Here is a 25,753-nt window from a genome sequence, read left to right as displayed (position 1 = left end):
CAAAACTGGCACCAGCGGGGACAAGCTCTTCAGCACAGCATTATCCAGTATGCATATAAAGCAGTTGTCACTGAGGTCAGAATTACACAGACGTTTTCATTACATTACTTCATTATGTCTGAATGGACCATCTCAGATCTGAAGGTCAAGGATAAATGTGTTTTATCTTAGTGCTTTCATTTGCTTGTTTTTTGCTTTAATGTCCCTATGGTAGCTGTAACCATAGGGCAGGACACCCTGGGGCCCATGAAGGAGAAGGTAAAGAATGCAACAGTTTTACCAGATTCAGGTTCATGAAAATAATCTTTCACCAGGTTAGATTAGCAATTAGGAGTAATTCCACAACCTGTATCAATCCCCTGAAAAATTAAAAACAAAGCAGTTCTGAAACAGGAATGCCTCTACTTTTTGATCAAAGAACAAACCAGGAACAAGCTGAGGGCAGCCACTCCCTGTGGGTCACATTCAACAAGGCCAGTATGAAACTCTCTGGTTTTCAGATAGAAGAACAACAACATTTAATTATTACAGTACGAGAGCAACCCAGTGACCCCTAGACATTGTCTGGGATGGAGTATGGGATAATTCTCAGATCTGAGGTCAGATTTTGGAGCTGAAAATCCTCAGTAAGATTCTCCCTCCCGGATGGGGAGTGGGGGGAGGCATGGAAAAAACCACACCTTCTGCCACTCAAAGATTCAGAAAGCAGCCTTGGACAGAAGAGAAAGCGGGCAGAAGAGGACACAAGCTCTTGTGAGGGTGCACCAGCACCCTTCCCTCCCTTCCATGGTCTGAAAATGGCTGTCTGGCTAAAGTGCAAAGCAGAAGGAGCAGAGAGGGGGATCACCTCCACCACTTCACCCACTCATAAGCCTCCAGGTTCAGGGCTTACAAGCACTGAACATCCTTCCATAGATAAATGAGGGTGCAGTGCTTCGATTCCTGAGAAGGCATCCTGAGAACCACAGGATATTGTAGACCTGTCCCTTCATGGGAAGAGAGGAAGGTCCACCCTGGATGATGACAGCACTTTCCACTGTGCGTTGGTCTGGCTGTGTGTTGGAGTAACCTATGATGCTCTCACCCCCCCCACCTCCCCCCACATCAACCTGCTCCCAAATAGCTGGAAACTGTACCTGCTTGGAGCTGGCATAGTAATTTCTCTCCCATTGAAGGCAGTGGAGCGGGAGGAAGAAAAACACACACACACACAACTTCCTTCCTGGATGGTGTGAACCGGCAGGATTTACAAAGCAGCAGTTCCTCTGCCCTGATCCTCGCCATCCCCCAGTAGGATTACTCTGCAAATCTCTTAGAAATGGGTAGCTCAAACTCGGTGCAGAAGCTGTTCATGGTTACCCTTAGAGTTCCCTTCTAGTACCTAATATTTTCCCAGTCCACACATGGCCCAGCTATTCCAATCCACTAGCAATGAAAAGGTTCTTTAAAAGCTGTAATCTGGAATGTTTCCAGTGTCCGTATTTTGTTCCAGTTGGGATGGGAAAAAACCCCCAGTCTATGGGATTCATTTGGAAGGAGCCAGTTTTTTCTGCTGCATCTTCAATCAGAGCTGAGCAAACCTGTTGTTCATAACAATGCACCTATACCTCATACTGATTTTTCAGCGGAAAAACCCCTAACAACCATAGCAGAAGCAACAACAACAACAAGCAAAACATATTACTGAAGTTCAATGCAGCTAGATCTGTTCTGTTACATCCTAAAGCACATCACTGATGTTGACTGCCAATAAAACAGGAACTGGGACACAATGGGAAACATCACTTTAATCAGAAGATGACACACATCCACACATAAACATTGTGTGTGTGTGTGTGTTTTCCCAACACAACCTTCAAAACAAAATGGGAAAGAGACTTTATTTCCCTACTTGGACGATGTCAAGGAGCAGAAGAACTGTGCCTGATCGAAACCAGAACAATTTAAAAATACCTCTAAGTAAGATGTCTTGATAAGAAATAAGCAGATAAAAGTCCCAGAGGGTATGGTAGAACATTTGGTTTTCAAATACTTCAGAATAGGAGTGCATGTCTATAAAGTTATTATTTTTAAATGTGTGCATGTGTATGAAACAGCAAAACAAAGATACAAACAAAAAGCCCTGATTCATGCAAGGAAAGAGAACAAATAGCAGTTCTCTTTCCCTTTTCAGTAAAATGGATGAGTTGAATATTGCCTGAACGGTGTGAAATTGCAAACTCTGCCCCACAGGCCAACACAATCACCATGACAGTTGTACATGGTGTTAAGAACAGTGAGGTCTTGGTGACACTTGCCATTTTCTCCTGACTCTGGAATTGTTAGTCCTGACCACCCTTTCCCAGCCTGGTGTCCTCCAGATGTGCTGGACTGCAAGTACATGGCTGGGAATGATGGGAATTGCAGTATAATGTATCTGAAGGGCACCAGGCTGAGGAAGGCTCATCTAGATGCTCACACTACTTTAGTGAGCCAAAGACACGCATAGAAGTCTCAAGGTTGGTTAGGGTCAACTTAACTTTTCGGTCTAGGAGTGACTTTCCCACCCAGCAAACCATGTGTAGCCACTTGATTCTCAGATTCTCCCATGAAGCATAAGCTCAGGTCTATCATATCTTTTAAGAGGGAGAGTTGTGCAGGTAGAGCAGGAAAAACAAGAACAAAACAGCACTACTGCAGATGAAAGAGAGCAGATTGCTCCAGGACCAGGGCAGGGAATGCCAAACTGGTCTGCCTGTTTGCTGTGACATGCCATATGCAGGCACCTCTGTGGATAATGGAATAGATCAGCAACTTCTGTTTTCTTTGTGGAATGGTCCTATTCTGACCTGTCTCCAACACTCAGATCAGGTAACAATATGAAATACTCACAAAACAAAGCCAATGTCCATTCCACTCATCTAAACTTTCCAAGTGGAGAGAGAGATATGAGAGAGAGATCTTCCGCCTATGTTAATGTTTTGAACCATGTTTTAATGTCTGCCTCTCTTCTGTGCTGATGTAAGCAATGAGCTGTCTATTGTAGTAATTTAAAATAATTTTACACCTTATGGGGTTTTCAGAGCTATGGTGATGGTGGGTCAGCTGTTCAAGTTTCTTCTTGGATGCCAGAGGCAAGAGAGAGACAGTGAACTGTGATCCTTCATTGTGTGAGAAGGCTGGGTACAAGTGGACACATTTCAGCATTGCTCAAATGTGAACTAAAGATGTATTATACCAAAGATCTACTTAAAATTTAAGTAACAGTTCTTTCAACCAGGTGCAGTTTAATTTTTCACATGTAGGTACAAGAAGTTAGGATGAAGATGGGCAGTTTAAAGTGCAACGGAGATGATTTGGCATCCTGAGGCATTTGTTTGCAGAGCTGAGGGTGGGGTGTCAGAGCCATTTTCACCTAACTCAGAATGTCTGTTTTTCTTTCCTCACCCCCCAGTCCGCCCTATCCCAGAGTGGGTGTGCTGTTAAGACCCCATATGCACTGCAGACAATTTCATTCCATTTAGGAGTTCCTGGTGCAGTCCAAACCCACATGTCTGGCAAAAAGGAAAGGGAAAAGCAGTAAAACCTTCAATTCCTCTTTAGCCTCTTTAGCAAATAAACATGTTAAATAGAGTATTACTATCCATGGCTATAATTTTCCAGAAAAAGAATGAATGACTGGCAATTTTTTACATGACATACCAGTGATATTTGCAGAAAGTGCTCCAGCCTGAGCCACCTCCCAGGATCTGTCATTATGTTATGCGCTGCAGGACTTTTTTTCAGCCTAACAGTACATAAGAGTCTTTCTTTGTTGTGGGGAAATTAGCTTCTCCTACATTTGCTGGGATGGGGAGAAAAATAAATCCTTGCCTTCAAATTCGATCTCAGTGGAACCAGCACTTATTGGCCTTGCCTTCTTCATCCATATTCTAAGGTAGAACATCCCTTGTATTTGGGATGGATTGGGCACCATCTCATGTGTTAGACAGAAAAAAGGTCCCACAGCTCCCATCATCCCCTATTGGCTGGGGAATGCTGTGAGTCATCAGACTTTCTCTGTCTAAGCATGCATAGGCTTGTGCCTTAAAAGTCTTTAATCCCATTTATAGTGAATATATCAGGAAGAAAATTGTCCAACAGTCCCAAAGTTCTTGGAGAGGCAGCAGCAGTGTTTTTTCCCATTTTTAATTGCTGCTATTATGGGCAGATTCCATTGATCTCTATGGTTCCCCAGATGCTTTGCATTCACCCGCTGTGCTTGGGGACCGTCCATACCATACCACGTCACATGTAAAGCGCTAGAATACCTTGACACTCAGAAAAGCAACTCAGTGAGTCTCTCTCCTTTTGCCACTTGGTTCACCTCACCCTCCACTGTTTCCAGAAGCAACTGTGTCATCCTTTTACATCACAGCCAGAATGATTCCCCCACACGCCATGGAGGATACAGCATGCTAATCAGAATGGCTGTGGGCACACACAAATTGAACACAGAAGTGCCTCTTGCACACTCGTCATTGTAGGCAGCAGGAGCTGCTGCTGTTCTAGCCTTCGGGGTTGTTATGCCATAAATGAACCCTCACATCCCGCATGTGAGGATGTGCTTTAAAGGAAGCAAGTCAAGTTTAACCAGATTTCTTCAGGGTCAAAAAGGGTGGAAATACCTCATCACAAAAGTGTGTGAGTATGTTAAGAAGTACGCTAATTGACTAGGTTTCTGAGGATCAAGCAGGATAAGCTTTTTTAAAAAGACCACACAGAACATCTGGAACAGATGTGGAACATGGATCCAAACATCTCTACCTGGTATCCAGTTCAATTAACTTCAGTAGGACTTACTTATTTTTCATGGGTTGGTCCAAGACTGCCATATGTAGGGCAGAACCCCCTGAAACAAATGGAACTGACACTAGTTGTGACTAATTTAAATCCTATTTATTTCATTGGTTCTGCTCTAAAAATAATGATGTCTGGATCATTCCTTGCTTCATACCAGGAAGTTCTTCCGTGGCACTCCAGGCAGGTTCCTCATAGGTGTCTTGTGCTAGCACTGACCCAACCATCTCCTGCTTTGTTTCAGTACAGTTGCTATACCATATTTCTTTGTGTCATTGGTAGTCTTAGGACTGCTGTCCTTAGATCTGGAGTACACAACCTGATTAGGCTGTGGGAACATTTGATAATTTGGAAAACCACCACAAAATGGCTGCCCTGTATAGGAGGCTTGGCCAATCGCAAAGAACCTGCCCAAAACACATTGTACAAGGCAGAGGTGCAAGTTTGAACCCCAACAAACTAAACTTCTTTGAAACTACAGTTTTCAGCAGCAAAAAGCCCACTTTACGATGATTCCAGCTGCCAGTAAGAATGTTAATTGAGGGAAAAAATAGGTGAGCTAAGGCACCTGCAGACACAATGTTGCCTATCCTAGCTTTAGAGTGATGAGTATTAAAAATAATACTTCGGCCTTTTCCATATGGCCTTGGTTGTCAAAGTGTGAGGCAAATTACCTGAGGAACAGCCTCCAGTCTTCACTTCATGTTCACAGTTGGCCCTCTTAAATACACACTCTATTGATTCCTTTACTTCCAAATGTCTAAAGCACCCTTCATCCAAGTAACTGCGATATCAAGAGGGCATGATATCCTTCATGCAAACAGCGAAACTTAATGGTAACAAAACCACATTATAAAGCATGGGAGCAGAGCCTCAGACACAGGGGCCAGATCTGGCCCTCTGAGTTTCCCCAAGGAGCTCTGCCCCTTTTCTCTGATCCTGCCCCTTTCCCCTGCGAATGATCACTTGGTGCTTTCCTCACTTTTGTGCAGCTTCTCATGCCCCCACCCTATTCCAAAACATTGGAATGCCTCTTCTAAAGCCGAGTGACTGGCACTAACAAGCTTTACAATCAAATGTGCTGGTATTTTTGTCCTTACCTTTTGCCTTCAGCCCTGCCCCCCACTGGAATGAGAGCTTCTTTGGAATGTAATTTGGCCTGAATGGATTTCAACATCCCTGCTATATAGGATACTGAGACCACAAAACCGATTTAAAATGCCCAGGCAAAGAAAAATGTCTTGACCTGGCATCATAAAGATTGTTTCTCCTCCTATATTTTTATTTTATACTGATAATTTTAATTTTATATTTGTAAATCAATGTATTTTTTTCTATTTTTGTATTTAATGGTAATTTATTATGTACTATTGTATTTCAATGTATTTTATCATGTTGTAAGCCGCCCCAAGGTTTCGGCAAGGGGCGGCATAGAAATTTTATAATAATAATAATAATAATAATAATAATAATAATAATAATAATATTGTACCCTAATCAATACATTCTGATATCCTCATCTTGGATATTGAGGCTGGTTCGAAACATAGACATCTGAGAGAAGACTCAGGAGTATCTCCTGGATATCTCTTTCCACACAGTGATAAAGTTTTATACTATCATATTCAGAGATGTCAATGGATGGGCTAAAAAAAAAGTGCACCTGCTATGCAGAAGACACCTTTCTTTCGTCAGCATCCAAGTTTCTTCAGGACAATTTGAGCTCATGGGAAACGTGTATAGTATATTTTATATTTTCCACTGTTGTAGAGAGGCACTACAGCACTTGGAGCAGGAAGAAGAGGAGGAGGAGGAGGAGGAAACAATCTAAGTGCTTCAACCATTTAGCCTTTGACGCTGGTTATACTGAATGAAATGCCTCAGCATTTGCCAAATTTGCCTTCACGCTATTTTTACTCTCTGAGGACATCTAGTGGAGTGACGGCATGTTGCATCTACATAATTTTCCGAAGCCTCGTATTGTATTGATATTCACCCTCCCCACAGATATCACGGTATGCTTGTTGCAATCTCCCCACCTCGTTTGTTTCACCATAGGCTGCTGCCCAAATGGTGGGGAGCCCCACAACAACAAGTTGGCCCTGGTGGCAGAGGGATGCCTACAAGATGATGCACCGTGGCTATTCAGAAGTGGTTCCTATCAGCTCTAAATGAAGCTGCCAAACACTTTAACTCTGGTGTTCAGCTCCTGCATTCCCTCAGTCCCCATGATGGAAAGTATGTCCCAGCTGCAGCAGTTGACAGCATGCTGCAAACCTCTCCAGCACACAGTCTGCCTGTCAAGGCATTTTCCAAACCACAGGAACCCTACTGTGCAGAGGGTTGGAGAGCCATCCATGCACTTCCGTTACCTTGCAGAGTCCACATCCACCCCTTTTTGCTAAGCAGAAGCTACCTGCATCTCTCCCTGCAGCTTCATTCTCGTAAGAACATAAGACCATTGAGTTCAGTGTACTGTACACCCAGTGGCCAACCAGCTACCCACAGGAAACCCACAGGCCGGGTTTGAGTGCAACAGCACCTCTCACCCAGGACCCCAGCAACTCGGGTGCATAGGCATGCTGCCTCTGATAGGACTGGTAGCCACTGAGAGTCTTCTCCTCCATGAATTTGGCCAGTCCCTTTTAAAGCCATCCAAATTGGTGGCCATCAATTGTGGCCACTCTCCCTTCCTTAATTTTCAAGCAATTCTTTGCAAGTTAGTGCAAAGCAACGAGGAAGGAGGGGTTATTTTGTTCTAGGTGGCAATGTGGGTCTGCAGCTTGATCATTGGAAAGGCTACTTTGTTCAAATAGGGAACCATTGCCCTATTATGCTCTTTGACTAGCCCCATGGCCCAAAAAATTCCCTGGCCATGTGATCACAGGTTCACACTCCATGGGAATCCTGGCCCTGGTTTACCTCCTGCTCACTTGCCCCCATCCAATGAGACTGAAGCAGCATCCTGGCCAGTGCCACCTACTGCCAATGTAAATCTTCAGCTTAAAGCCATGTTTTGCAGAATCACATACAAGCACAAGGTTGAACATATGCTCAGGTGTGCATGTAATGCATCACCCTGTGTGGTGTGTGTACCTTCAACATCATATAAATTGCTAGTGTGTGCAGACCCTACATGGCCCCTGACTTCAGAGAAACCCATGCCATCAGTACAGGAGATACCCAAGTCCTGCAGAGCAGAAGACTCTAAGGAACCTACAGAAAGGACCCAATGTCTGTTCTTTGCCTGTGGTGCCAGAGGAGACCAAGTTCCCCATTAGGCCTCAAATGGACCCCCTCCAGAAGATGGAGGCATGGTCTGCTATGCAGAGGTGAAGCATGTGCCTTAAATCCCTTAGCAACCAGAATCTGCTCTACTCAGGAGGTCTTCCCTGTAAGTAAGATTCCTGCTACAGTGCTGATCTCCTACAGCTGAGCTTTGGATGGACATTGGAAGTTCTAGGTAGATAAGCTTCAGCTGGGATGTGATATTTGCTGGAACATTGCTATACTCCCAGCCTGAGGGCCCTTCCTTCAAGACTGATGCTTTCTGCTGCTGACCTTTAGACTCCTGTCAGACTTTGTTTTTTGAGCTGTGCTTATGATCAACTGCTTTCCTGTGTTTTCACCTTGGTCATTGCTACAAGTCCTTCTCTTGGAACTCTCCTTCTTGATTAGCAATACTGTGTTCTTGACCTTTTGGTTGCCTTTTGACTTCTGCTTTGAACTGCTATTTCATTGGACTGGGAAATCTGTTCTTTGACCCTTTTGCCTGGGAACTGTGCTAAATGGATGTGTCCTTAATTTGCCATAAGGCTGAGTTCCCGGCCGGCCATAGCAGGACATGATGGCTGCCCAGTGTCACTTACCATGGGAAACTCATCCTTGAAGACCTTTCTCTCTGTTTTGCATCCCCAGAGGATGCAAATACATTTCTTACTGTTACCTGGTAACAATGAATGCCTCATGTAGAAAAGCTTTTAAGTCTTTAGCAACCTAAGATTGTGTTACTATCCAAACTGATCCTGGATCCTACATGTTAACAGTTCTCTGTGTCTGCTTGTCACAGCCAAACACTACTGTCAGTACTTGTCCCAAGGCACAACAGTTGTGTCCCCAGAGCTTACATTAGGCCAGGTTGCTCTTGCGAAGCACTAGATTTTTCTCACCAATTATTATTGCGGTACATGCTAAGCAGCAGTTAGTTATTTAGTGAGGAATTCTCTGCTCTCAGAAATACTGGGGAGTTCTTCTGCATGGCAGTGTTCTGTGTGGCTGATGAATGTTTTGAAGCCCCCTCACCACATAATCTTGGCCCAAAAAACACTCTGAAGTTTTATAGTTTTCATAGTGTAATAATTCACTTCTATTAGCAGCAGCACCATCCAAAGATGTAGACATATTGAATGACAAAGTGCAGTATTTTGTCTCACATGGTGAAAAAATTGTACTATTTATTGAAAAAATGTATAGTTGATGGAATATTAGAGGTTAAAATCAAAATGAAATAAATAAAAGATAAAACTGGTCTGCTTTGTACATACTTTGTTTAATTGCTCTCTCCTAGGATAACATTGCTGTATTCCAGCCAAACTGTCCTCTGGGATTTTTCTGTCAGGATGCTCCTAATCAGGTTTCAGGGATGCTTCTTTGCTGCACCGGCACAATCCGTGCTGTTGTGTCTCACCCACAGACTGCTCCAAAGAGCATCCAAAGGAACATTTCTGGGGATGGGGAAAGCAGCACAGTGGTATGTGAATGCAATTCACATGCATAGTGCGCCACCACAACACACTTGTGCATTTTCCTCATGTGTTCTTTGTTGCTTAGCATCACATTCTATGACATTTAGAAGGCTAAACAGAGTGCCAGGAAATTCTGGGAAACTGACAGCACAAATGCAAAAGAGTTAGATTCAAGCTTCACACATGAGGGTCAAGTGAGATCAGAGATCAAGTGAGAATAGAATTAATGGCCCTAGGAAAAAAAGGAAAGCTACCTGGGGTACTTGTGGGAGGAATCTATCAATAGCTGATTGGGCAAACAGAAGAATTTAAAAGCTCTTAGAATTGGCAAGATTCTCAAAAATGTCACATCAAAAGTATGGTGGATTTGAGTTCTCCGAAAAGTGTGCTATGCTTCATATTTTTAGTAACAGAGAGGGTGATTTAATCTCCATAAAGCAAAGGATATTTGTGCAGATTTTGCTGATATCTGCCAGCAGCTTTAGACTGGTAATAAGCAAAATTAGCACACTAATACTTTGCTTGAGCTGACGGAACAGTGCAGAACATAAACAGCATCTACATCAAAGAATTTCATAAGAAGTGATCAGACTTTAGAAATAGTTCCCAATATTTCCCACTCAGCTATGGAGCCAACTGAATAACTTTGGGCCAGTCACAGACTCTAAGCCCAGCTGACCTCACAGGGTGTTGTTGTGGGGATAGGATCAAAACTAGGAGGAAGAGAATTATGTAAGCTGCTTTGAGTTTCTTGGGGGAAAAAGATGGGGTATAAATATAATAAATAATCAAAATCATTAGGATTGGATGAATTTATGGCTAAGTTCTACAAACATTTAAGGATATATTAACTTCTCATTTAAGGAATAGTAGTGATATTTTAGAGACATGAAGAAAACCAGAAATATTAATATTACATCACATTATGCCCCAACCATTTTTCCTCCTGCAAGAAACCCGAAGTGGATGACAAGCTACTTCTCTACTGCTTCCTTGTAAGAACAACCCTGCAAGGTAGGTTACGCTGAGAGCCTGTCACCCAGTGAGCTCCATCCATGACTGACTGGGGACTAGAACCCAGATCTCCCAGGTCCCCAATCCAACACTCTCATCACCACATTATGTTGGCTCTCAGTTTGTTCAGAAATAGTTGTTTGTTCCTAAGCCTATAGAAGATCTAGGTTTCTGGGATGTTATGGGCCAATCAACTACTAAAGTTTTGCACAAAGAATCAGTGTTACTATTGAAGATTGCTCTAATAAGGATGAAACGGGTTTTATTCCCAGGTGACATTTAATGGGTTTGTTATGCATCAAGGGGTAATCATGGAACCGCCTCTGAATAAATGTCCTCCATAGGAGACAGTCTCATTTATCCAGGAGGCTTTGCATAACCTTAGAACTATGCAAAACCTAAGCCCCCAAAAAGCACAGCCACAAGAAAAGTGCTGCAACACATAGACAGTATTATATTCTTTATTTGTTTATTTAGCACAGCATCTAAGTTTATCTCTAGCTTTGCTAATTTAAAAGTTACCTTTTGATTGATCAGAAGGTTGATCCTGGTTTATCGTTACTTCTTTTTCCTACCAACCAAGGAACCAGGATAGCAACAGCTGGATTTTGCATCCATCCAAAAATGGATGAACAACAATCGACTGCTACCTTCTCGCTTCTAGTGGTCATGAAGGCATGGACCATGTGGCAGAGGCATATTACCCATCCTGAATGTCTGCATACCCTCCTTCCCCTTATCATTGTAAGAGTCTGGCTATGTAAACAAGGACCTGGCTCACCTGTATCAAGAGCCCACCATGGGTGAATTCCCTGCAAAGCTTTTCGTTGCAGCTCCCTGCACGGTTTTGAGTATCTGTGGCATGGTGGGAGCATGCTGTGGTTTCCTGTTACATGTGAATCTAACAAAGGCAGGTCATCAGGGTGGTTGATGCGGGACCCAAGACCCACAGGCTATTTTATGCATGCAGGTGGCTTGTCAACTCTTTTTTTTTTTTTTTTTTGCCTAAAGAGTGGCAAGAATGGACAGCTTGGGGGAAAGGCTAAAATATGTAATTGAAGGCAATCACACCCATTCTCATGAGTTCAATGATGTAATGATACATTATGAAGTGCAGAAGTTCATCATGAACATGTATATATATGTACATCTCAGAGACTAGTAGAACGCACTGTAATACCAATTTATTAGGTTCAGTATCACTGTAATCCTATGCTTACCTGGGAATAAATAAAACTTGAAAGCCTCCTTACCACTTCATTAACTTGCCAGAGTAATGGAAACCCATCAGTTATCCTGGTACCGACAGGTTATTTCATACCTCCTGCACTGAAAAATATTCCCAAACTGTACTTCCCATTGCTGTTTCCCCGTCCACTACAACACAATGAGAGAAACTAACTTCAAAACTAAGAGACATCAATCCTAATAGGTTGAAAAAAGAAGCACTTGATCATACAATAAGGCACTAGGCATTGGGATAAATTTGAATTCCTGGTAATGGATATATAATTTGCTGCTTCGTGTTTCAAAGAGCAACATGGAAAGGCTGAAATTTGCATGGGAAGAGGATCTGTAGGAGTCTTTGTAAGAAGGGAAAAGTGAACATCTGGTGACAACAGCCTTTTAAAACAATCTCAGCCTGGCTTACAGAATACTAGTTGAAAGTAGTCCACCATTGTCAGTTGTTCTTCATGAAAGTGCACCACATTTATTTAAAAACAAACAAACAAACAACTGCCTAATATAGGCAGGAGTAAGGAAATGTAATTTGTTGAGTTGTATCATTAAAGGCCAATACTGAGAATGAATTTGTGGTGAAATCAACAAAATACTTTACAGTATAGTATGTTTAACTTTCCTTCCAAATTACCTCTATTAAATATTTTTGAAGGAGATCTACAATATTCCTCATATAACAAAAACATGCGATTGTTTTCTTGGCAACCCAAGTGGAAATATCTAGTCACTGGAAAAGCCCTCAGTTGCCAACTACTTAACAGTGTTATCAGTATGTTTGGAATTTAGTACTAACAGCTAACTTTATATACCAAGTGTGAGTTTCCAATGCACTTGATTGCTCAGATTCTGTTGCTGAACAATAGTTATCTTTCATTTCATTTCTTATATGCCAGGGCCCCCTAGGTTAGAAAGCATGCAAGGCTCAAGGTCAGAGCAAACCTACTAGGGCTGTGGAGCCTGAGACAATCAGAGATTCAGAAAAGAGGCAAGGCAAGGCAAGGCAAGGCAAGGCAAGGCAAGGCAAGGCAAGGCACCAGGAGTCTATTCACAGTAACAGATACATAGATTGGGGACCCAGACTTAGGAGAATTTGCATATAAACACATGCAAAGCAAGCACCCATCCAGGTGCTCGGCATGCTGATGGGAACAGAGTCCACTGAGAAATGGGTGTGCACAGAAATTAATACCCTCACATGCATTTCCCAGTAGAATTTCTGCTGGGAAATGGGTACACAGGTATGTCTGTACTTGCACAATTGTTTCCGAACAGAATTTTCTCCCTTCAGCCTGCCAAATAGCCATGGGGGTGCTTCTTCTGCTTCAGAATAAGTCATGCAGGGAGAATCATCCCTGCTTGCTGTTTTTGTTTTCCAACAGAATCTCCTCAGGTGAGTGAAGACAGTTCTCCTTGCTCACCTGTTTGCTTTCCAGCAGAGGCAAGCAGCTACGAGCCCCCCCCCCCCCAGCACCTGACTGGTGGGCTGGCAGGAGCCCAGTTTTCTCACTATACACAGCACTTTGGGAAGACTCTCCTGTGCATCCCATCTAGAATGGATGGCAGCAGTTACAGGAGAGGAATTGGCATGGCAGCCCCCAGGGACTGCATGTTGGAACCAGATTTCCAATTGGTTTTCCAGTTACCTGATAGCTGGCTCTCTTTCTCCCATGGTTAAGTTGGTGCTGTGCAAAACCAAGGCGCAGGCCTTTTTCCTGGATCTGTAAGTTGTCCTGCTCATTGAGCGAATAAGGTACCTGGGCACTGGTTTGTGGTTTGAGCCCATTGGTACCTTACAAGAGGGGTGGGGAACCAGTTCCTCTCCAGATGACATCACCCATGATATCGGCCATTTTTGCAGAGCTTGTATGGAGCAGTCCACCAACATTTGGAGAGCCACAGGTTCCTTATTCTTGCCCCTCAATATCAAAACATCACCCAACTATATTACAAGAAATGCAAATCTTTCTGGTTAATATAAACAATTCTTTTTAAAATATATAAATGTTGTAGTTTTTTCATTCCATAACTCCCAATGTGAGCTATAGTCTGATTTTTCTCTTGCTTCTTAACCAGAACATACCCAGAAATTATCAGAGAAAGCAAGTTATATCCTGTTAATGACTGAACCTTTTCTATATTTCATACAAATCCAGATCCCACTGACGCAAGGCACTCTGCCACAATGACTGTCATTTCTTTGATCATTCTCTGGCCATTCACACTTGTTAACATCAGTTATCCAATAGGATGAAAGGCTCAAGGGAGAGGACTGAGGTAGTATCTGCTGCTGAGAGACAGTAATTAACAAAGGGAATTATAACTGTATATGAACATATCCATGCTCAACAAACAAGCTGCTTTTTAGGTCTCAGAAATATGGAACTGGTCAAGCTGGAGCACAATCCAATTAATTAGAAGGCTTCCAAGTTTCCAAAGTGCTGCTGGACTGAAGCCAGCAGAATGAGTGAAATGAGAAAGGCAATCTTCACCTCTCTATCCTGTGATCATCTGCATTTTTCCTAGATGGGTATTTTTAGCCAATCTAGCCAGGTGCTTTGGAGGAGAAGGTAAAGAGGTCCATGTTAGTGCGTATCCATCTCCCTTCCCACCATTCTCACTGAAACACCACTTTCCTGAGAATCCAAGGTCACTTTTCTGACCTCCGCGGACAGCCAGTACAGTTCTTTCTGCACCAGCTATGATCTGGGGTTGGATCTCCAATTCCCCCTTCCCAACACAGTGTGCTGTCTCTAACCTTGGAGGAGTGTAATGAGCTCCAGGGACTGTAGGATTGTTCCTTTAATTGAACAAACATAAACATCCAGTTAATGTTCTTCACACATAGCAACTGGTTTGCAGCTAGAGGGAAGGTTCTGTCTCACTTGTCAAAGTCAGGTTTCATAGGATCGGGATGCCTAGCCAATGATATTCACCTTGCCCCATCCTATTAACTTTCACTCAGAAGTAAATGACATTACATTGGTATGTCAGAGAAATCCACAACAGATCAGATGAGCTCAGATTTCTGTGAATTCAACTTGCAGATTCTGTAGCAGTCCAGCTTTCTCTGACTTACACAGATTTTGTAGATTTGGAGAACATTTTGTTTTTTATTTTTTACTTGGGGGAGGGATTTGCACATTTGCAAACAGGAATGACATTCTTGTACATCCTTTAAAAAAATCTGATACTGTTAATTAGCAGATGATAGCATGACAATCTGCAAAACACAGATGGAGCGTATTTAACAAAATCTGCAGATCACAGTCACTGAGTTCAACACATATTTATTACTGTGGCCCCAGACCTACAATATCATGGACATATTAGCAAAACTATTGTAAACAAGAACTATTTGAATCAGGAAGCATCAACCAAGTTGCTTATAGCTGGAAAAGGTCCAATAACAACTTCAGGTATATCTAAAGGTTTGAGCATGTCCACTGGAATATTTTACTTTCTTTACTTTGTGCCTAGGTAATTAGTTGTTCTTTGTATCCATTCATAGCCCATCTCCTGAATATGTTTGATAATGTTCAATATAACTAGTACCTTATATCTTATAGGTGAAAAATAATTATTGCTTTTGGGGAGGCAATTGCATAAATGAAATTTCTGCATATTATCTGGAGTTCTTCAGTTACTGAACATTGGCTATAAATACAAAAAAACAGAAATGGAAAATACAGGATACATCATACTGTGGACCCTGCTATCTAACCTGTTTTATTGTTTGCAGCAGTCTTGGATAACACCAATTACAGAACATTACAGAACATGCTACAACAGTGCAGATGTCAGTTACTAATAATTAGAAGTACAATAATGCTTCACCTTAAATAAACCAGTATTTCTGAATTTGGGACACTGTATATATTACAAAGCACATCATACAGATAAAAGAGCCAGGTAAGTTTGCTGAATGTTGAATTTTATTTATTATATTTTTGAATGACAGATATGCTAACAATGTAAATCCATCCATCATGTTTGTTTTAACTGTTATAAATATGCCAAAATAAATATAAAACATAAACATTATTTCTAATCAAGATGCCTTTGTTTATATAAACATCAAGTAGTAAACAGTTGTTAATCATGAAATGGAAATTAAAGAGGAGCAGCACGTATTAGCACTTTCCCAGACTCTGGAATTAATAAGCTTCTTCTACAGCAAAGAAATTCCATCTTCAGCTGTTCAGCACAATATTCCCCCTTCCCAAATTATCTTGAAGTGGCAGCAAATTACCTCACTTGCCTTTCCTAAGGTTTAGGTATTGTTTGATGGTTTGTTTGTGCTCTCCTGAGAAATGGAATGAGAATGCAGGTTCAGACCTAAAGAGGAGGAAAAAGGGCTTGTGCACAAAATGTTAAGGTAGGTTTCAGAGAAGCCTTACACAATACAGTTTGCTTGTAAGCATCCCATGGACTTTCCCCCACAAACTGGGTTAGCTGTAGTTTTTTGAGGGTCTTCAGATAAAGTCCTTGGACCCTCTCCCCCAGCGAGTATACCTTCTCATGGCATTCCTGCCAGCTGCTCTGTCATTGCTGCTACCACTTGCAGACTTGCCAGTCAGGGAGCCAATGGGCAGGCAGGCCATACCATTCCTACTCCTCCATCTCACCAACACCAATGCCTGTGACAAGGGGACAGGCAGGTGAACACACCGGCTGCAAGAGCGAAGAGGAGGAGCAAGGCCAGGGGGTTCATGCCCTTGGCTGTCAACCTTTTAAGCTGGTCCTGCTTATACGTCTAAATATTCACAGGATCAGACCGGAAAGCACAGGATCCAGATAAGAAGGCTGCAGTCCTGTGCACACTCATGTTAATAAGCTGAGGCTGCCCTGTTTCTGCATACAGATGCATTTCACTGGAACAGTGCACGAGCACATCAATTCTGACTATCGTTTAGAGCAGGGGTTTGTCCTTTTCATGCACAGCCTACCTGGTATTTCTCTGTGGTGCAGGAAATCCTGCCACGCTGTGGCCAGGCTGGCGTAGGACGGTGGGTGAGTAGATCATAATGTGTATCGCACGCAGATGCGCCGGTGTGTCAAGAGGGCTAGGACATCGGGCCTTGCTGTGACGCGGCTGGACTAAAGACGGTGGCGCGTCTCGACTTCTACGGCTCGGTAAGAATGCCTCTGTTCCCTCGCAGGCCAAAGCGCGTCGTTTCACTTCGCGGGAGCGGCTCGCCGAGGGGCGGGCGGAGAAAGACTTGTTCTGCCTCTGAAGCGGGGAGGAAAACTTGCTCCCGACGGCAGACGGCGCGCCCTCTCCTCGGAGGACAGGACAAAGCGAAAGCAGCGAGCACGGCGGCCGCGGCTCCCCGGCTGCAGGTAGGCAGGGCTCGTCCTCTCTTCCTCTCACCGGCTCAGGCCCTGCTGCTGGGAGAGGAGTAACCAAGGCGCCCCGCCCGAAGGGCAGGTAGGCGGTTCAGCTCGGCCTTTCTGCCAGCCTGGCTGCTCGGGAACGGAGGCGGGCGAGCCGAGCAAGGGCTCGGGCTGCGCGCCTCGCCTTCCTGCCGTCGCGCACCCCGGAGCAGCGGGCCTGCGGTGAAGTTGCTGCCGGGTACGGGAGTCGGGGGGCTGCGGCTCGTGGCGGGGAGGAAGGGCACGCGCACGCGACAGCGCCGCGCGCGAGTGGCACCGCGTGGGGGCCTGGGGAGGGGAGGGAGCGGGAGGAACGGTGCCTCGACATGGGAAGGAATGCGCGCCGCGGAGGAGGGCGATCGAGCGCGGGCGAAGGACAAGGACTGGGGTAAAGGAGGCGAACGGGGCGAGTGGGAAGCGGTGTGTGAACGGCGGTGCTGTGCGAGGCGGGAGAGAGGCAGCCCCGCGGCGGGGGAAGGAGGAGGAGGAGGAGGCGGGGGAAGGAGAGGCGAGGGGAGCTCTCCTCGCCGAGTGCGCCGCCCCCGTGTTCCATCCACATTCAAGGCCGGGTGCCAGGTTCCTTGCCTGGGGAGCCGCGGGAGGGAGGCGAAGCGCCGGGCCACGGAGCCTTGCGAGCGCAGGTGTGCGGGCTGCGGATATCAATAATTGAGGAGCGCGCCCAGCTGGCCTCGCGGGGTCCGGTTTCTTTGCCTGGCGCAAAATATTGCAAGATGTTTGGTCTCTTGCTAGTGCTTGAGGGCGGGAGTTGTCTTTTTCTAACTGTGTTTCTTGTCCAAAAAAGCCTCCTTTTATTTGTGGGCATTCATGCGTGTGTAATATGAGTGCTTTTCGATACTCGTCCCTTTCAGCGCCTGCACTTATCCCTTCCAGAACCTCACTGCGTTATATATTAATTAGGCATAAAGTTGATAGCTTACGATTCCCACATCTAATTAAATGTGCGCACAGAAGGGGTTGGCCAGGAGGGAGAGAAGAAGAGAATATCAAGAGAGATTCAAGCCAGGAGGTTTTTCTACTTAAATAACGGATACATATTTGGATGGCATCTCTTGTTCCGTCATGAAAAGTGTGTCTTGTGGTGGGCATGCAGACAGCGAGCTAATGCTTTCTTCACAAAATAAATCCTAAGGCTGTACTTAAAAAGGCGCAGCTCCTAGCTGTTTTTCAGATAAATATTCCAGCATAATCAGTTATCTTTGAATGCATTCATGCTGCACAAATTTTAGGAAAGAAAAAGGGACCATATCAAGGCCATCTTTAATCCATGGAGCAGCTGTTATTTATAGGTATTTTTCAACTGCTGTTATGCAGCTGAAAGTGCTTTATGCAAATATTTGGGCTTTGACGGTGCTCTAGGAGTGAGTTTAATGTCTAAGAGTGAAGAGAAGATGTGAAAGAAAACGAAAGGGAAAATAAATTAAACCTATGGCCTACCCTTCCCCTTGCACTTATATTTCAGTTCTTCAATTGATACTATACCTTCCGGTAGTGTAGGACATAAGATTGTCCTGGAAGGACTGATAAGCATTATAAGCTAATTAACATGCTAGGGTGTTTATGTTCTCAACAGTGCTTTGTGAATGTTCCTTAGAACATCTGTACATTTTGCATCTCATTTTCCTTTTAACATGTTTACATATCTCCCCTTCCCCCTGTGTGTGTGTGTGTGTGTGTGTGTGTGTGTGTTTAGGATAATACTCCATGTATCTGATGAAGGGACTCTTTAATACCTGAAACCTTATTCAGTAATAAACTTATTTGTCTTTAAGGTGTCAGAAGACTCTTTGTGGTTTTTGCTGCAGTGGATTAGATTAACATGGCTACTGATCTGGAAATACGGAGATGGAAGGGATAGTAAAGACTATCTAGTCTAGCTTTTTCATCTGCAATGCAGGATGCAGCCACAGCAGTCCCTTACAGATGGCTTTCCAGCCTTTGCCTATATATCCCGTGAAGGATAATCCCTCACCTCACAAATCACAGCTGAACACTCCCAGTATTCGGAAATTTCTCGTTATAATGCTTGACCAAAATCTGCTTTCCTCACATTTCAACCCACTGGTTATAATTCTGCCCTCTGGAGCAGCAGAGAGCAGTTCTGCTCCATTTGCTGCATGACAGCCTTTCAGGTATTTGAAGATCGTTATATCTGTAGGGTAAGGATAACCAGCTCTCTCATTCCTTATAGGGCATGGCTACTACGTTAGGGAACACTGTCTAGGGGCCATAGCATAGTTCAGATTGCCATGCTTGGAGCTGGGAATTAGAGCTCTGACTCTCCCTCTGTCCAGCCCCATTGCAGTTGAGGTGGAAAGAATTGCAAATACTGCCTTTAAAGGTCAGGAAGGCACTCTCAGAGAGCAGTTGGGGGGGGGGGTAGGTAGAGGAGGAGATTGGGGCTGTCAAGACACAAGGTATCCTAAACCTGCTCTAGTCTCTCTCCCTCTACCTCTGAGGTGTCATCTGGTGAAAATGCAGAGTTGGAGGAATAGGGTGGCAAAGGTTTCTTCTACCACTAACATAAAAGAACAGCTTCTGCCCTGCATTGGATGAGCATGAGCTTCCAGGTTCAGGGGCTCATGCACACCTCAATAAGATTGTGTCCTGGTCTCTCTTCTGTAAACGAATTCCAGTTGGTAAACAACTTTCTTCAAATCTGTTGCCTAGAATTGGATGTGCTTCTCCAAATCAGCCTGGATAAATACAGGATAAAGCAGAACTTGCTGTGTTTGGGTTACTGCAGCCTAAGATTGCATGAAATTTTAAAACAGCTACATCATACTGCTGATTCCTTAAGCTTGAGATCTAAAATAACTAGATCTTTCTCACAGGTATTTATTTAAAAATATTTCAAAGCCATCTTTAAGGGTGGAACCCTCTTAAAGTGGTATTCAAGATTAAAAAACACCCAAGTATATAAATAGGCAGTACATGTATAATAAAATACCATAAAACAGTATAAGATAGATTATACAATATTTTGCCAACAAGCCAGGTTTCTCCCATGCTGTACTTGTGTTTTGGATTTTGTGTTTTTTACCTACATGCAAGATTGCTGAATTTCTTATTATTTTGGCCCTGTGTCCCACACTATTAAAGTAACTTTGAATGTTGATCTTTTTTACTATGGTGTTACAATGGCTCTTGGGACTTTGTCAGCTCAAGTTAGTTCCTACCTGGCCTATTAATCATAACTAGTAATCTTAAACAATGCAAACTGTCAATGTCATATTCTTTAGGTGGAAACATTTCCTGAAACTGTCTGCTGTTCATTCTATATAAATATAAATTATAAATATTACAATCACTCATCACCACAAAAAATCTGATTTTTAGAGTATCTGCTAGAAACAGCGAGAAGAGAAAATTCTGATTCTGTGTTTGTAGAACAGGTTTTTCCTTTTTTGGGGTGGGGGGTGGGGGGCTTAACTTGCCAATCTTCAGTTCTGGTTATCTGCCTTTTGCTAGTTCAAATGAGTTAATGGTAGCTCATACTGACTTTGCTGTGATTAGTTTCCAAACCTTCTTCTTCATTCTGACTTATGACATTGTCTGAGGAGTGCACCATATCGAATAAAATGGAACTACAGGATTTCACTGCTAATTACGTGGTCTTGCCCTGGTGGTTCCTTTTAATATGTCAGAGCAGGAATTCTGTTCTAATTATCCTTAATTTCCTATCATTTCCATTTTTTCTAGGAAGAACCAGTGTGAAGGGTAGACATTGTTGGCCTTTCTTCTTACTTTTTCACCATTCCTCCCTGAGCATGCACGCAGTTACAAGAGTGAGGAGTTGGAGCAGTGTCTACTCTTCATCTTATGCTTTCTTCCTGGAAAGTTGCATGCAGAGGCAGAAGACTGTTGAATAAGCCCCTGTTTCGGTGAGGAGGAGAAGTTTGGCCCACGCATAAAGAGAACATCAAGGCCTGGAGCCAGCACTGCTTCTACACATAAACACTCTTCTATTATAACAAGAACAAATGTTTAAATCTAGTACCTATATGTCTATGGATGTTTTCTGCATAGTAATGAAGTATGTATCTTAAAATTAGTATTTCAGCAGTTCTTTGGCAGGGCATGCTGGCACATGGCTACAGTACTATAACACTATCCAGTGCGGCTACCTGCCTTCATCCAGGCTTAAAAGATTATGGGACGTCCCAGGATGAATGCAGGATGAGCATGGAAATGATGATTTCCTGTGTGCCTCTCCTGTCCTGTCTCGCCATGGCTCATGGGAAGGACAGGCCAAGGTGCCATTAGAATGCATTGTCTCTAAATTATTATTATTTATGACAGCCATACTGGCTAAGGATTTGGGATAGAAATCCAACAAACAAAAAACAAGATTTTGATTTCATCTTTTTTTCTTTTAAAGAATTCAAAGTGGTTTACACCTCCTCCCGCTCTCAGTCGTATCCCCACAACAACAACCCTGTGAGGTAGGTTGGGCTGAGAGTCTGTGACTGGTCCAAAGTCACACAGTTGGCTCCATGGCTGAGCAGAGACTAGAACCCAGATCACCCGAGTCCCAGTCCTGTGCTCTTACCCACTACACCACACTGGCTCCCAGTGGAGCCTCACTCCTCCTCTCCTAATGCCTAGAACTCCGGCCCAATGCTGGCCTCAAGGTTGGTCTTTGAGCCTCAGAGCAACCACATAAGCAAGAACTGCATCAGCTGTGAGGGTAGGAGGAAGGTACTCCGAGGTCAGAGTACCAGCTTTGGAGCATGTTACTGAGGCTCAGACTCTGGCCTCTCCTGTGGCCATACGGACAGTGTCTAGCAGCGGCAGGATTGCATCTCTAGTCAGTTAGGTAGCCATCTAAATATTGGATCAATTGAAAAAATACCTCAGGTTGTGCAGGCTGATTTTTTTAAAAATACATAACTTATGCAACTACTTACAAAAACTGGGAGCAAGGGGAAGGCAAATCTCACTGTCCCTGCACATGGCACGAAATGCTTTTTTTTAAGAGCATTGCCCAGGGTTTAGAATTACCTAAGTGCACTACTGCATAACCAAAACCAGACCACTCTCCCCCCATCAGACCCACTCTGCATAGTTTTGCATAATTAACAAATTAAAGTCAAATGTTTTTCAACTATGATTGCTTCAATGGATTACATCCAAGCATATCATATATTTGGTCGGGTCACTGTAGAACTATATATCTCCACTTGTTAATTTGCAGCATGACCTGAAGGCTGCATTCGTAAGTGTGCTTATATGTGTCACTGAACATCCTAACTCACACGTGTATGCATATAGGTGTATCCAACAGGTGTGAAATAAATCTTTTACCAAGGCATGGTCCCCATGTGGTATTGGACCACATGTACTTGAGCGAAATGGGGAAATTAGTTCAACTCTGACAGTTGAAACATAGAATTTTTATTTTACTGTAAAAGTGAAACACAGTGTGGAAAAAAATTGATTAGTACACCGACTCTCTAGCCCTAGACAAGCAGACTAATATTAACAGGAATGATAGAACAAGGCAGGAAATTAAGGCTCGTCAAGTAAGGAATGTGGAGAGGACTGGGAAAATACCAAGGCAGGACATGGGAAAGGGCAGCCACACTGAATTTCTGTCTTCTAAAACCCAATACAGAGAAAGATGTGTGCACAGATGCTTCTGCTGTGACCTGATCTCTTTCTTGGATCAGGAAGTATGTTTGTAAATTGTATGCACATCTAGACCCACGTCTGAATACAGAGGGCTATCAGCAAAATACTGCTTTAAATAGGATATTCATTAGGATTCATATTGATGTTGTGACTACTCTCACTACAGCCATGCCCACTTCTCATAAAATACAGCCTGCAAAGTTGTTGCCTCAGAATCTGAGTCAGAGCTGTAGGAAGAGGTGGGTTTGGAATTTTTAATTGAAATGGCAAGGCCAACAGACCAGAGATAAGCCAGGCATCTGCTGAGAACCAGACAACAAATAGTTTGGTAGGCAGCCCTGTTAAGCATGCTAAGCTGGATGGGGCAGGAGTGAACATTATTAGTAATTGCCTGGTGTCAGATCAAAAGGGAAGACCGGTTGAGTAGCAGATTAAAAGGGAAGACTGAGTCGTGTCAGATGTTCCCTGTATGAACTGTGCTGAAGATGGAGCCAGCTTCTTTTGGCTGGGAAGGAAGGAGAAGTATTCAGGTGGGAATCAGTCTGGCTGGCCAGACTTAACATGATAAAGACTTCAGTGAGAAAGCCTTTTGCCCCAATCTGCAACTAGTCCAGCACAGTTCAGATGCACACCGCAGGCGCACTTGGGAGAGCCTTCTGTTCAGTCATAACCATGCTCACTTTTCCTCTGCTTTAACCTGGACTGGGTCCAGTCTTGGAACTGGAACCATCAAGCCCTTGATTTCCATTGTTTTCAGCCCTATAACTGCCTTGTTGATGCTCTTTTTTCTGTTTGGGTATCCCTCATATTGATGTGTCTCAATATTCCTTGTTACCATGTCCTAGCAGTATTCTCTGCTCTACTCTTATTCCCATCCCACACAGAATCACACTCTCTCCTGTTCCATTTGCCCAGATAGATCAATTTTCCCCATGTATTTAAAGAGAGAACCAATGAGCAGTTCAGAACCTTTGGCTTTGTTCCATTAAACATATTTTAGCATGCTGTCCATTCCAGACCGTTAACTGTGATTAGTATTAATTATGGTTGTTGTCTGAATCAGAATCTGATTCTCTTAAGGCACTGCAGGCAAGTGGTTCTTAGGTCTGGGAATTCGACATTGAACCGTTCTGAATGGAGCTGCTCTCCTGCTGAAGGAACAGGTTTGCAGTTCAGGAGTGTTTCTGAATCTAACTCTGTCATTGGAGGCCCAAGTGACCTCTGGCTGGGAGCATCTACCTTATGCCTAGGCTAGCATGCCAGTTACACCTGTTCTTGGGCAAAGATACTTGAGCCACTGTGATCCATGCACCAGGAATCTGCAGACTGGATTATTGTAATGTGTGCTATGTGCGATAGGCCATAAGGCTGGTCTGCAAGTTGCAGAACACAGCAGGATATTTATTTGCTGGAGTGTTGTATTACACACACATTATGCCTGTGCTGAAAGAACTTTGTGGGCTACTAGTCTGCTACCAAGCTAGTTTAAAGTGTTGGTACAGGAGCTCAAGGAACATGTTCCCCTACCAATTTTCCAGGCTATTAAGATTTTCAGGGGAAGGCCTGCACAGGTTTCAGTTTGGCAACAACGTGGAGATGGGCCATCACACTGTGAAATGATCTCCCCTTTTTGATGCTGGCATGTTTTAAGTATTTATTGAGAATGTATCTGTATGCTTTGGCCTTCCCACAGGCTCGAATTTTCTTTGTAGGAGCCTTCTGATAACTAGTGTGTTATGTGTAATCTTTTCTGTTTGTTGCTTTGTTTTGCTTTTATTTTGTAAACTGCTTCAGAATTTTTTTCAGATGAGAAGTGCTACATAAATATTAATCATCATCAATCACACCAGCTTATTCAATACATTAAATTTTAACTGGAAGGGAGAGCTTCCAAAGAGCTTCTTACTTCCAATTTAGATTTAACACAACTTATTGTAGAACCTGGCTTGTTTAAATGGTGAGAATGAATACCAGGACCCACAGGGAAGATTGAATCACCTTGAATCCCAATGTTTTTATTGGTGAGATCAGCCAGGCCCCCTGCACTTACTTACAACAGCATGCTACCAGGTAGTGGTCTCCATGGCCAACTACAAGCTTTTAGAACATACACAGAGTTTTTTTTATAGATTCTGAGTCATGTGGGCCCAGCAGCTGGGCAGTTGATAACAAAATAAGGTGATCACACCCGGAAGTTAAGAGGTCTGTAGAGGGGGCTCAATACAATGGCATTTGATTGCAGGATAGTAACATAATGATCACTGAGGCACAGAGATTACTGTGGATCTTGGCATGCAAATGAGGGTGATTGCAATGTTCTTAACCTGGCAGTCGTATCAGCTCTTACTGATCAGCAAAAACAATAGCCCTGGAAGCTTCTCAGGGAAGCTATAGATCCAACTTCTTAATTTGGGTGCTTTCTGAAAAAGGGGTGTAGGCATTCTTATTACACAAAGGCACATATAAACAACCCTTTTCTGCCAGGATTTATCTGAATTTTCCCAGCACACACAAAATATGGTTGTTAGAGTAGAACTAGACAACTAGTTCAAATGCTCTAGACTCTCCTTAAGTACTTAAGCTTTATAGAAGAGTTCTTCTTTGGTAGATCATAGTGACATCTGAAGCAGGAAGTTATGTTCTAAGCTCTACCCATAGTACAGTTTGAGGCTAGTTTGCAATCTTGATTTGTAAGGAGCGCTTAGAGTACAGTTTAAATCACAATGTACTGGGATGTTCAGTTCCTTTGAAAAAGTCTTTTAACTGTGCAACTATTGTCCATATATTTTTATGGGACATTTAATTGCTTTTTTAGTGCCAGTGAAAGAGAATTTTTCAAAATGGCTACAGCTATTTCAAACAAGAAAGAGCATGATTGGATCTCCAAGTGAGATCATGCTCATAGTAAA

At 43.3% G+C, this 25,753-nt stretch overlaps 1 protein-coding gene and 1 long non-coding RNA gene across 5 annotated transcripts in view; one reads left to right on the top strand and one right to left on the bottom strand.

The window, feature by feature from the left end:
• Positions 1–15,733: 15,733 nt before the first annotated feature.
• On the bottom strand, positions 15,734–16,904 carry LOC123020197. Its single transcript, XR_006414030.1, has 2 exons — positions 16,766–16,904; positions 15,734–16,122 (listed from the first exon to the last, which is right to left on the bottom strand). It is a non-coding gene; the product is annotated as an uncharacterized LOC123020197 (long non-coding RNA).
• Positions 16,843–25,753, top strand: part of LOC123020196 (cholesterol transporter ABCA5-like) — a 62,398-nt gene continuing 53,487 nt past the window's right edge. For 2 of the 4 annotated variants that reach the window (XR_006414029.1, XM_044423627.1), the window contains exon 1: positions 17,027–17,159. The gene's annotated coding sequence lies outside the window, so the exon portion shown is untranslated. Of the gene's footprint in view, positions 16,953–17,026; positions 17,160–20,720; positions 21,095–25,753 lie in introns of those variants that run through there. The other 2 variants (XM_044423628.1, XM_044423629.1) reach the window with 2 other exon arrangements.

This window comes from Varanus komodoensis, unplaced genomic scaffold (genome assembly GCF_004798865.1).
Source record: "Varanus komodoensis strain SLA01 unplaced genomic scaffold, ASM479886v1 scaffold143, whole genome shotgun sequence".
NCBI classification, from domain to species: Eukaryota; Metazoa; Chordata; class Lepidosauria; order Squamata; family Varanidae; genus Varanus; species Varanus komodoensis.
This window is presented reverse-complemented; position numbering and strand designations above follow the sequence as displayed.